At 38.5% G+C, this 13,018-nt stretch overlaps 1 long non-coding RNA gene across 1 annotated transcript in view; it reads right to left on the reverse strand.

The window, feature by feature from the left end:
- Nucleotides 1-13,018, reverse strand: part of LOC115802131 (uncharacterized) — a 66,544-nt gene that overhangs the window by 46,102 nt on the left and 7,424 nt on the right. Inside the window, exon 2 of the long non-coding RNA XR_004022523.2 lies at nucleotides 2,948-3,118. This is a non-coding gene — a long non-coding RNA (uncharacterized LOC115802131). The remainder of the gene's footprint in view (nucleotides 1-2,947; nucleotides 3,119-13,018) is intronic.

Here is a 13,018-nt window from a genome sequence, read left to right on the forward strand (position 1 = left end):
GTTCTGCCCTGTGCTCCGCTCTCCAATAGAAGAGAGGGGAATAGGAGTGTCCAGCATGTTCTGGATGGCTGGCTGGGAAGAAGTGAAAGGTAGCCACAGGAACTCTAACCCCCTAACAGATAACACCCCAAAGCGCTATCTGCCGGGCACCGTCCCAAATGCATCTTAAAGGGGTAACAGACCCCAGGCCTGACTAGAGGAGCTAAGCCTGAGCTAGTCTGGCAGAGCTAGGGTTGGAACCCAAACCTAGATGCCTAGAGCAGGTCCCAAACCAATGATCTGACAGATTTTTAGGCAGTGTTCCTACATTAAGCATAATTTGTAGAAGTTGTAATAAGCTAGGTTATGTTACAGCAACATCCCTAATATCTCAGTGCCTTAACACAACTAACACTGATTTCTTGCTCAAGCTATGGTGCTTAATATGGGTTGTCAGGGGGATTCTGCTTGTCACTTAGGGGCCCAGGCTGATGGAGACTCCATTTCTCACACACTTCCATGAGACAGGAATAGGGAACTTGGTGAATTCCATATAGGCTCTTAAAACTTCCACCCATCACTTATTTCATTGGCTAAATCTAGTCATGACCATGGCTAACTTCCAGGAGGCCAGGAAAAATACGGTCCTAACACATGCCTGGAAGCAGAGGGGAATCAGGATATTTGTCAACAGACTTACAGGCTGCTACAAAGACCTTATTATGTTATGGTCAGTTATATTTCTGGCATGGTCATGGTTACAAATTTAATTTTTCAGTTAGATCCTGGCAAGAAGAACCAACTCTTTGAACTTATACATAGAACTATATCAACACAAAAAGTGGAGCAATGCACTGGCCACCACCCTAGTCACTCTTGTGAACACAGCCATTCAATGTATCATTCTCTATAGAGCCAGTGACACTATTTATACATATGACTTGTTTACAGATATATTAGAATTAGTGAAATTTAAGATAAGTACCATCTCAATCCAATATACCTTATCAAAGGCCTATTTTGCTGTTTCTGAACTGTTTCTAAAAATACTGCTTAGAATCCCACTTTCTGTAGTTGTCATCCTCAACTTCTGAGGAGTCATTAGCTTGAGGATGTATTAATAATTTTCCAAATTAAGATTTCCTAGAGCAGAAGTACTGGCATAAAAATAGACATAGAGATTAATGAAACAGAATTGAGAGTCCAGAAATAAACCCTTATATTTATAGTTGATCGATTTTTGACAAAGGTGCTAAGGCAATTCATTGGGATAAAGGATAATCGGTTCAATAAATGTGCTGGTACAATTGATTATCCACATACAAAAAGATGAATTTAGACCTTCAACTCATAACATAAACAAAAATAACTCAAAAGGGATCATAAACTTAAATGTAACAGATAAAACAATAAAAACTTTAGAAGAAAACAGGAGAACACCTTCCAGACCCTGTGTTAGGCAAAGATTTCTTATATTAATGCTTCCACCCATCATTTGTTTCTTTTTTGGACCAAAAACACAGTCCATCACTGAAAAAACTGATAAACTGGACATCATCAAAATTCAAAACTTCTGCGCTTCAAAAGACATCATTAAGAAAATAAAAGACAAGAAATAGCCAAGAGGAAATATCTGCAAAACACATATCTGATAAAGGACTTGTACCCATAATATACAAAGAATACCGACAACTTAATAAGACAAACAACAAATTAACTAATGGGCTAAAGAAATGAATAGATATCTTATCAAAGAAAGTACACGAAAAGATGCTCAACATCATCAGTCATTAGGAAAATGCAAATTAAAACCAAAATGAGATACTATTTCATGCCCACTAGAATAGCTACAATAATAAGACAGGCAATAACAAATGTTCATAAAGATATAGAGAAACTGAAACCCTCCTATATTGCTGATGGGAATATAAAACGGCACTGTCCTTTGGAAAACAGTGTGGCAGTTTCTCAAAAAGTTAACACAAAACTGTCATACAACCCATCAATTCTACTTCTAAGCATCTACTCAAGAGAAATGAAAATACATATCCACACAAAGACTTGCATGTGAATGTTCATAGCAGCATTAGTCATAATAACCCCAAACTGAAAATAAGCTCAATGTCCATCAACTGGTGAGCAGACAGACAAAATGTGTCGTATCCATACAACAGAATACTATTCAGCAATAAAAAGTAATGAACTACTGACATATGCTATGTCATGGGTGAATCTTAAAAACATTATGCTAAGTGAAAGTCCATTTGTATGAAAGTTCCAGAAAAAGCAAATTTATAGAGACAGAAAGTACACTAGTGGTTGCCTGAGGCTGGATTTCGGAATAGGGATTAACTGTAAATGGGCACAAGGGGGATGAAAATGTTCTAAAACTCATTTATGATCGGGTTGCACCACTCCACAAAGTCACTGTAAACGTTAAATGGGTGAATTTTATGATATGTAAAATGAATGAATGAATGAGTGATTGCCTATAGAATACTCTCCCTTGCAAAGGTAGCATATAAGGAATTTTATATATTTCTGAAATTTCTGTGGCGTGTACCCATGAGGGGATGCATTCTAAGGAATTTAGCATCTGGCTCCATAAAAATCTATCATCTGAGCCAAACTCTATTCCATCATGAACTTTGAGAAACTGGTTGGACCAACGTGGCAGTCAAGGAGGGAGTCAGTACTTGGTGTAGATGTAAACAATACCAATAGGGATGCTTAGGGGACTGGCCCACTGCCAAGAATTTTTTTTTAGAGAGTGTTTATTGCGGTTGGCACAAGTATGGTCTACTGAATTGAGGGTTAGAGACCACAGCCAGGGGAAACAAAAAGGGCTGCATCATATGACTAATCAAAAAAAGAACATGAAGCACATTACCCAAAATACCAACATAATAACCACAATCATATCGCCTTCATCAACTTCCCTAATTTTTTACAAATTGTTTCTTGTTACCTGTTTGTGGCTTAGCATCTTTCTCCACAGAAGTCTTCTGCTTTGGGGCTGGAATTTTTCTGGAAGTCTCAAGTCCCAGGGCTCTGACAGCTTGAATCATCCAAGCATTAGTTTATGGTGGTGATGTCAGATCCATGAGTCTATTTTCCAGTCAGTCAATTATGGTACGATCTTCAGGAAAACAAAAGGAGAGAAGAGAAACTCCTTGTTAGCACAAACGGAAGATCGGTCAATCTATTAATTTCTAATACCAGAATAAAAGAGGGAAGAATTTTCACTGGGGTGTAATACAACAGAGCGTGAACTTACTGTCAACTGCTATATTTCATGAGGTCTCAGTTGATAGCTGTTTTGAGGAGAACATATTATTAGAACCTGGAGAGGGAGAGGTGGACAAGGAGAGTTTGTCTTCTCAATCAATTTAACAAACTTATTTTTTATAATTCCATTTGTCCTCTCTATTGCCTCAGCTCCAAGGGAGATATGGACAGTGGATGTATTTAGAAATCCTGAGGGCCTCACAGTCTGTTTTGTAAGATGTGCATGAAAATTACTATCAATAATAAAAGGTTATTTTAAAATAAAGGATAAAATCATCTTGGAAATAGATTTGTTGACAGTCGTCATACAGACCCTTGCTTATTAAAATGCGTGTGCTTTTACTCATGTGGGAAAGTCTGCAATCACTAAACATTCACAGACACAATCCTTTACCTTGTATAAAAATCCTCTAGAAAGGACGAATTCTTCTCTTTGCTCTAACATCTTTCTCCACACTGTGAACATGATGTACAGGGCAGCTCTTATGATACTGATAAGCTGAATTTTAAAACACGGAGCATACCAATTATACGTAACTATTTTTAGCATCCCTCCTTGCCTCCTTCTTTACTTATGAGTACCATGCTGTGAGGGAACAAATTTTTTATGTATTCTAGCAGCTGTCTGGGAAGTGCCAAGATGATTTTGGTGTAAAATATGCCTTGATAGTTTTATTATTCTGAATTTAGGACCTGATCTTGGAGAAGGGAAACAGAAAAAGAAAAAAAAAGTGTTATCAGGAAATAGCCTCAGTCTTGGCTGTGTTATTAATATGAAAACTATATTTTATAACAACCTTGTCACCAAGAATTTTAACTTCTCTAGAAATGAGGGATCCTATTGTTTCATGTTATATCATGACCCAAGAGCATGATGCAAGTCAGCACAAAGCCCAAAAAATTAACATGCTTTTTTGAGAAGTGAAAGTTCAAATTCAGGTTGACAAGGACCTAAACTTTGCTATGAGGGCAAAACACACAGGAAACAAAAAATAACTTTTATTTATTCGTGTTAACAATAGACTGTATACCCGAAGACCATTTTACTTACAAGTGACCAATATTATTTAAAGCTTTATGCTTCTTAGAATAGAATTAATCTGAAGAAGCACTTCTGGAATGACAGAGTAGGGACATCTGAAAATCCACTCCTCCATAAAAGCAATAACACTGGCAAAATTTGTCAAAATCAACTTTTCCAGAACTCTGGAAATTAATCAAAGCTTTCAAAAACCTACGGAGAATTTATTCAAGAAAAATGGCTGAATATCAGTAGGAACAGTGAGCTTTGTGGTACTTTTATTTGCTTTTTCCCATCCTCCTCTCCCCAACTCCACAGTAGTCTCCAAAATCAGCAGCCTCACAACTACAGTGGCTATGAAAACCAGTGGCCTAGCAGCCACTAGAGGGGGCAGAGCGGGTGTGGATCTCCCCAAAAAGCCCTATCCCTAGAGAACTGTCACTACTCGATCTATCTGGAAGCTCTATGAAGAGCCCCATTCACAAGGCTTGTCTGACTCAGAGCCCACCCAGTGAGAAACCCAATGCCTAGGTGTTTCTCTAAATAATCAGCAGCAAATTATTTGACATCCCAGCTTCCTATCAGTTGTGGCAAACAAGAGGCAGGACAAAAAACTTAAAAGGAACATCAGGAAATGAGATGCCAAAAGGGAGCTTTGAAAAGCTCTGACATCTCTACCTGGGGATCTTGAATTCATGTGTATTTGCAGAACTGTGAATATGTCCAGGAAATACCTGAGAAGGCTCCAATCCCTCAGCTCTGGGTTAGGTGATGATCCAAAGGTAAGATCCATGAAAGAAAGAACTGATAAGCTAGATTTAATCAAAATTAAAATTTTTTGCGCGATTAAAGACATTGTTGGAAATTCCCTGGAGGTCCAGTGGTTAGGACTCAGTGCTTTCACTGCCGGGGCCTGAGTTCGATCTCTAGTTGAGGAACTAAGATACTGCAAGCTGTGCAGCATGTCAAAAAAAAAAAAAAAGACATTATCAAGAGAGTGAAAGGTGAAAGGACAAGCCACAGACTGAGAGAACATATTTGCAAAAGATATATCTGATAAATGCCTGTTATCCAAAATATACAAAGAACTTTTAAAACTAAACAATAAGAAAACAACCTGATTTTAAAAAATGGGCAAAAGATATTAATTAATGAATACTTCATCAAAGAAGATATACAGATGGCAAATAAGCATATGAAAACATGTTGCACATTATATGTCATTAGGAAGTGCAAATTAAAACAACAACATGGGGCTTTCCTGGTGGCACAGTGGTTAAGAATCCGCCTGCCAATACAGGGGACACGGGTTTGAGCCCTGGTCCGGGAAGATCCCACAGGCCGCGGAGCAGCTAAGCCCATGCGCCAAAACCACTGAGGCTGCACCCTAGAGCCTGTGCTCCACAACAAGAGAAGCCACTGCAATGAGAAGCCTGCACACAGCAACGAAGACCCAACGCAGCCATAAATAAATAAATAAATATATTTATTTATTTATTTATTTTAAAAAAACAACAAGGGCTTCCCTGGTGGCGCAGTGGTTGAGAGTCCACCTGCCGATGCAGGGGACGCGGGTTCGTGCCCTGGTCTGGGAGGATTCCACATGCCGCAGAGCGGCTGGGCCCGTGAACCATGGTCGCTGAGCCTGCGCGTCCGGAGCCTGTGCTCCGCAATGGGAGAGACCACAACAGTGAGAGGCCCGTGTACAGCCAAAAAAAACACAACAACATGATACCATTACACACCTATTAGAATGTCCAGAATCTGGAACACTGACAACACCAAATACTGGCGAGGATGTGGAGCAAAAGGAACCTTCACTCATTGCTGGTGGGAATGCACAGTAATACAGCCACTTTGGAAGATAGTTTGATGGTTTCTTAATAAACTAAACATACTCTTACCACATGATCCAGCACTCATGCTCCTTAGTATTTACCCAAAGGAGTTGAAAAGTTATTTCTACACTAAGAACTGCACATTAAGGTCTAGAGCAGCTTTATTCATAATTGCTAAACCTTGGAAGCAACCAAGATGTCCTTCAGTAGGTGAGTGAGTAAATAAACTGTGGTACACCCAGATAATGGAATATTATTCAACACTAAAATGAAATGAACTATCAAGCCATGAAAACACACGGGGGACCTGGGGACTTCCCTGGTGGTCCAGTGGTTAAGAATCCACCTTCCAATGCAGGGGATGCAGGTTCAATCCCTGGTCGGGGAACTAAGATCCCACATGCTGCGGGGCAACTCAGCTGGCACACGACAACTACTGAGCTCGAGTGCCTTGACAAGAGAGTCCGTGTGCCGCAAACTACAGAGTGCACGTGTCCTGGAGCCTGTGCACCACAACTAGAGAAAAAAAACCTGCATGCCACAACTAGAAAGAAGCCCGTGCGCTATGATGGAGAGCCCGCGTGCCGCAACAAAGACCAGACGCAGCCCAAAAAAATAAAGAAAATAAATAAATTAAATAAATATTTTATAAAAAAGACATGGAGGAACCGTAAATATATATTACTAAGTGGAAGAAGCCAATGTGAAAAAGCTACATACTGTATGTTTCTAACTATATGACATCTGGAAAAGGCAAAAGTATAGAGATAGCAAAAGGATCAGTGGTTGCTGGGATTGTGGGGAGGGGGGTGTAGGCAGAGCACAGAGGATTTTTAGCGCAGTGAAAATACTCTGTAATTATAATGATGGATACCATTATGGATTTGTCCAAATTCACTGCATGCACAACACCAAGAGTGAACCCTAATGTAAATTATGGACTTTGGCTGATTAAGATGTGTCAATGTAGGTTCATCAATGTAACAATGTTACCACTCTGGTTGAGGATGTTATAATGGAGGAAGCTATGTACGTGTGGGGGCAGGGGATATATAGGAAATTTCTGTACCTTCCCCTCAATTTCATTGTGAACCTTAAGCTGCTCTAAAAAACGAAAGCCTGAATAAAAGTTTTTTTTATTAGAGGTGCTCAGCAGCAGGTTTGAAGTGGCTTCAGGTTTGAAGAATCTATAAATGTGAAGATGGAAAACAGAAACTGTCCATTCTTAAGAACAAAAAAAAAAAAAAAGGGAAAAATGAACACAGCCTCAGGGACTTGTGGTAACCATCATGCATACCAAAATATGCACAATGGGAGTTCTATAAGGGTGGGGGGAGATATAAATATTATAGTATTGGAGGAATCATGGCCTAATCTCATATTTTATAAAAAAAATTAATCTACACATCTGAGAAGCTCAATGACGTCAAGATAATATAAACTCAAAGAAATTCACACTTAAACACATCAGAGTCAAACTACTGGAAGACAAAGAGAGAATCCTACAAGCAGCAACAGAAAAACAATTTATCATGCACAAAGTACCCTCAATAAGAGTAACTGCTAATGTTTCATCAGCAACGATGAAGGCCAGGAGGCAGTGGGATAATATATTCAAAGTGCTGAAGTGAAAAAGCTCAATCAAGAATTCTATAACCAAGGGGAATTCCCTGGCGGTCCAGTGGTTAGGACTCCCTGCTTTCACTGCCAAGGGTATGGGTTTAATCCCTGGTCAGGGAACTAAAACCCCGCAAGCTGCACAGTTCATCCAAAAAAAAAAAAAGAAAAAGAAAAAAAAAAAAGAATTCTATAACCAGAAAAACTATCCTTCAAAAATGAAGGAGAGGGACTTTCCCTGGTGGCACAGTGGTTAAGACTCTGCGCTCCCAATGCAGGGGGCCCGGGTTCAATCCCTGGTCAGGGAACTAGATCCCACATGCATGCCACAACTAAGAGTTCACATGCCACAACTAAGGAGCCCGTGTGCTGCAATTAAGGAGCCCACATGCTGCAACTAAGACCCAGTGCAACCAAATAAATGAATATTTAAAAAAAAAAGGAAGGCGAAATTAAGACATACCCAAATAAACCAAAAGTGAGAGAATTTGTTGCTAGCAGACTTCTTTACAAGAAATACTAAAGGTTGTTCTTCAAGCTGAAATGAAAGGCCACCAGACAGTATGTGAATCCCCATGAAGAAATCAAGAGCATAAGTAAAAGTTAATATACAAAGAAATATAAAATACGGTATAAATGTATTTATGTTGTAACACTTATCCTATCTAATGGAAAAAGACAGCTGTGTAAAATAATAATTATTAAAAGTCTGTTGATATGTTCATAATGTGTAAAATTATAATTTGTATGACAATAATAGTACAAAGGAGTGGGGGAGGGAATGAAGCTATATTGGAGCAAAGTTTTGAATACTATTGAAACTCGGTATTAACATCAACTAGATTGTTATAAATTATGATGTTAGTTGTAATCTTGGAGTAACTAGTAAGAAAAAACTCAAAAATTATAGTAAAAAAACAACAAAGGCATTAAAATGGTACACTACAAAATATGAATTAAACACAAAGACGGCAGTAATGGAGAAACGGAGGGACAAAAAAGACAAACAACATATATAAAGCAAATAAAATTAAAGATGTAAAACATATCATTAGTAATTACATTTTATATAAATGGATTAAATACTCCCAATAAAAGTGCAGAGATTATAAGATAAAAAAATCATTATCCTGGGCTTCCCGGGTGGCGCAGTTGTTGAGGGTCCGCCTGCCGATGCAGGGGACACGGGTTCGTGCCCCGGTCCGGGAAGATCCCACATGCCGCGTAGCGGCTGGGCCCGTGAGCCATGGCCGCTGAGCCTGCGCGTCCGGAGCCTGTGCTCCGCAACGGGAGAGGCCACAACAGTGAGAGGCCCGCGTACCGCAAAAAAAATAAAAATAAAAAAAATAAAGCACTGAACAAACAAGGAATAGAAGGGATTTTCCCCAATGTGATAAAGGACATCTATGAAAAACCCACAGCTAACATCCTGTTCTATGCCAAAAGGCTTTACTCCTAAGATCAGCAATAAGACAGGTATATCCACTCTCATCATGTCTACTCAACACTGTATAAAAGTTGTAGCTAGGGCTATTAGTGAAGAAAAAGAAATAAGATCCATACAAATTGGAACGTTAGAAGTAAAACAATTTCTATTCACAAATGATGTGATATTCTATATAGAAAATCCTGAGGAATCCTCAAACACATGATTACTAACAAATGAGTTCAGCAACTTTGTAGGATACTGGATCAATATGCAAAAATCATTTGTATTTCTATACACTAGCAATGAACAATACAAAAATAAATTTAAGAATACAGTTCCAGGCTTCCCTGGTGGCACAATGGTTGAGAATCTGCCTGCCAATGCAGGGGACACGGGTTCAAGCCCTGGTCCGGGAAGATCCCACAGGCCACGGAGCAACTAAGCCCGCGTGCCACAACTACTGAAGCCCTTGTGCCTAGAGCCTGTGCTCCGCAACAAGAGAAGCCACCACAATGAGAAGCCTGCGCACCGCAACAAAGAGTAGCCTCCGCTCGCCGCAGCTAGAGAAAGCCCGTGCACAGCAACGAAGACCCAACGCAGCCAAAAATAAATTAATTAAATAAATAAATTTATTTTAAAAAAATAAAATAAAATGTGTGGCCCAGGATAAAAAAAAAGAAGAATACAGTTCCATTCACAATAGCTTAAAAAAGAATCAAATACACAGGAAAAAATTTAACAAATGAAGTAAAAGACTTGCACAGGGGACTTCCCTGGCAGTCCAGTGGTTAAGACTCCGTGCTTCCCAGCCACATAGCACAGGGAGATCAGCTCGGTGCTTTGTGACCACCTAGAGGGGTGGGATAGGGAGGGTGGGAGGGAGGAAGACGAAAGAGGGAAGAGATATGAGGATATATGTATAACTGATTCACTTTGTTATAAAGCAGAAACTAACACACCATTGTAAAGTAATTATACTCCAATAAAGAATTAAAAAAAAAAAAAAAGACTCCGTGCTTCCACTGAAAGGGGCGTGGGTTCAATCCCTGGACAGGGAAATAAGATCCCACATGCCACATGGCGAGGCCAAATTAAAAAACAACAACAACAACAACAAAAAAACTTGTACACTGAAAATTACAAAACATTGTTGAAAGAAATGCAAAACCTAAATAAATGGAAAGAAATTCCATGTTCATCAATGAGAAGACTTGATAGTGTTATGAGGACAATACTCCCCAAATTGATCTACAGATTGAACTCAATTCTTATCAAAATCTCAGCTGGCTATTTTGGAGTAACTCACAACCTGATCCTAAAATCCATATGGACATGAAAGAGACCTACAATAGCCAAAACAATCTTGAAAAAGAACAAAATTAGAGGACTCACACTTCCTGATTTTAAAACTTACTACAAAACTATAAGACAGTACAGTAGCAGGATGGAGCTGAGGGTCCAGATTTTTGACAACAGTGCTAAGACAATGCAAGAGGGGAAAGCATAATCTTTTCAAAATATGATGCACGGACACAACTGAATATTCACATGCAAAAAAATTAAGCTGGACTCTATTTTACACCACACACAAAAACTAACTCAAAATGGATCAAAGGCCTAACCATAAGAGCTAAAACTATAAAACTGTAAGAAAACGTAGGGGAAGAGCTTCATAATATTACATTAGGCAGTGATTTCTTGGATATGATAGCAAAAGCACAGGTAACAAAAGGAAAAAAAAGACAAATTGGACTACATCAAAATTTAAAACTTCTGTCCAGCAAAAGACAATTAATAGAATGAAAGGCAACATACAGAATGGGAGAAATATTTGCAAATCATGTATCTGATGAGGGGTTAATCCAGAATATATAAAGAACTCCTATAATTTAACAAAAACAAAATAACCTGATTAAAAAATGGGCAAATAACGTGAATAAACATTTCTCCAAAGAAGATATACAAATTACCAACAAGCATACAAAAAAAGGCTCAACATTACTAATCATTAGAGAAATGCAAATCAAAACCACAGTGACATACCACCTCATATCCACTAGGATGGCTACAATTAAAGAAACAAACAAACCAACAGAAAATAACAAGTGTAGCCAGGATGTGGAGAAATTGAAATCCTTGTACACTGCTGGTGGAAATGTAAAATTGTGCAACCATTTTGGAAAACAGTATGACAGTTTCTCAAAAATTAAAAATAGAATTACCCTATGATCCAGCTATTCCACTTCTGGTTTTATATCCAAAAGAATTGAAAGCAGGGTCCCAAAGAGATAGTTGTATACCTGTGTTCATAGTAGCATTCTTCACAATAGTCAGAAGGTGGAAGCAGCTCAAGTGTCCATGGATGGATGAATGGATAAAATGTGGTATATACACACAATGGAATATTATTCAGCTATAAAAAGGAATGAAATTCTGACACATGGATGAACCTTGAGGACATTATGCTAAGTGTAATAAGCCAGTCACAAAAGGACAAATAATGTATGACCCCAATTATATGAGATATCTAGAGCAGTCAAATTCTTAGAGACAGAAGGTTGAATGGTGGTTACTGAGGACTGGGGAGAGAAGGAAATGGGGAGTTGCTGACTAATGGAAATAGAGTTTCAGTTTTACAGGATGAAAATGTCCTAGAGATTTGTTGCATAACAATATGAATATACTTAACACTACTGAATTGTATACTTAAAATGGTTAAGGCAGTAAATTTTATATAGTCTGTATTTTACCACAATTTTTTAAAAGGCTAAAATATTGTTTAATTGAGGTATTCTCATTTATCACATTTGAGACAATTTTTCTCTGTGACCCTGGACTTCTGTACCTCATCTTCTACCTGTGTCCATCTGGCTGCTCATAAATTAATCTGATAGCTGCCATTTAAGCCTACTCAAGCAACCTAAATGTCCATCAATAGATGAATGAAAAAAGAAGATGTGTTCATAGTAGTATTCTTTACAGTAGTCAAAAGGTGGAAGCAGGGCTTCCCTGGTGGTGCAGTGGTTGAGAGTCCGCCTGCCGATGCAGGAGACGCGGGTTCGTGCCCCGGTCCAGGAAGATCCCACATGCCGTGGAGTGGCTGGGCCCGTGAGCCATGGCCGCTGAGCCTGCGCGTCCAGAGCCTGTGCTCCAAAACAGGAGAGGCCAGCCACAACAGTGAGAGGCCCATGTACAGCCAAAAAAAAAAAAAAAAAAAGGTGGAAGCAGCTCAAATGTCCATGGATGGATGAATGGATAAAATGTGGTATATACACACAATGGAATATCACTCAGCCATAAAAACAAATGAAATATTGCCATTTGCAGCATATGAATGGATGTACAGATTATGATACTAAGTGAAATGTCAGGCAGAAAAAGACAAATATTATATGATAAAACTTATATGTGGAATCTAAAACAATAATACATTGCCATGTGGTGTGGCCAAAAAAATAATAATAATAATACAAATCAACTTATTTACAAAATAGAAACAGAGTCACAGACATAGAAAACAAACTTATGGTTACCTAACGGGAAAGGGGAGGGAGAAGGATAAATTAGGAGTATGGAATTAACAGATACACACCACTATATATAAAATAGATGAACAACAGGGATTTACTGTATAGCATAGGGAACTATATTCAATATCTTGTAATAACCTATAATGGAAAAGAATCTGAAGCTGTACACCTGAAGCTAACACAATATTATAAATCAAATATAGTTAATTAAAAATTTTTTTAAGCCTACTCAGTATATGTCAGGCTTTTCTACATATAATTCTCAACAATCTTCTTGTGAGCAAACTGAAGCTGAGAAAGATTCAGTGATATTTCC

The sequence above is a fragment of the Delphinapterus leucas genome, chromosome 7 (genome assembly GCF_059928025.1).
Source record: "Delphinapterus leucas isolate spDelLeu-1000000601 "Yukka" chromosome 7, BTC_Dleu_Yukka2, whole genome shotgun sequence".
Lineage (NCBI taxonomy): Eukaryota > Metazoa > Chordata > Mammalia > Artiodactyla > Monodontidae > Delphinapterus > Delphinapterus leucas.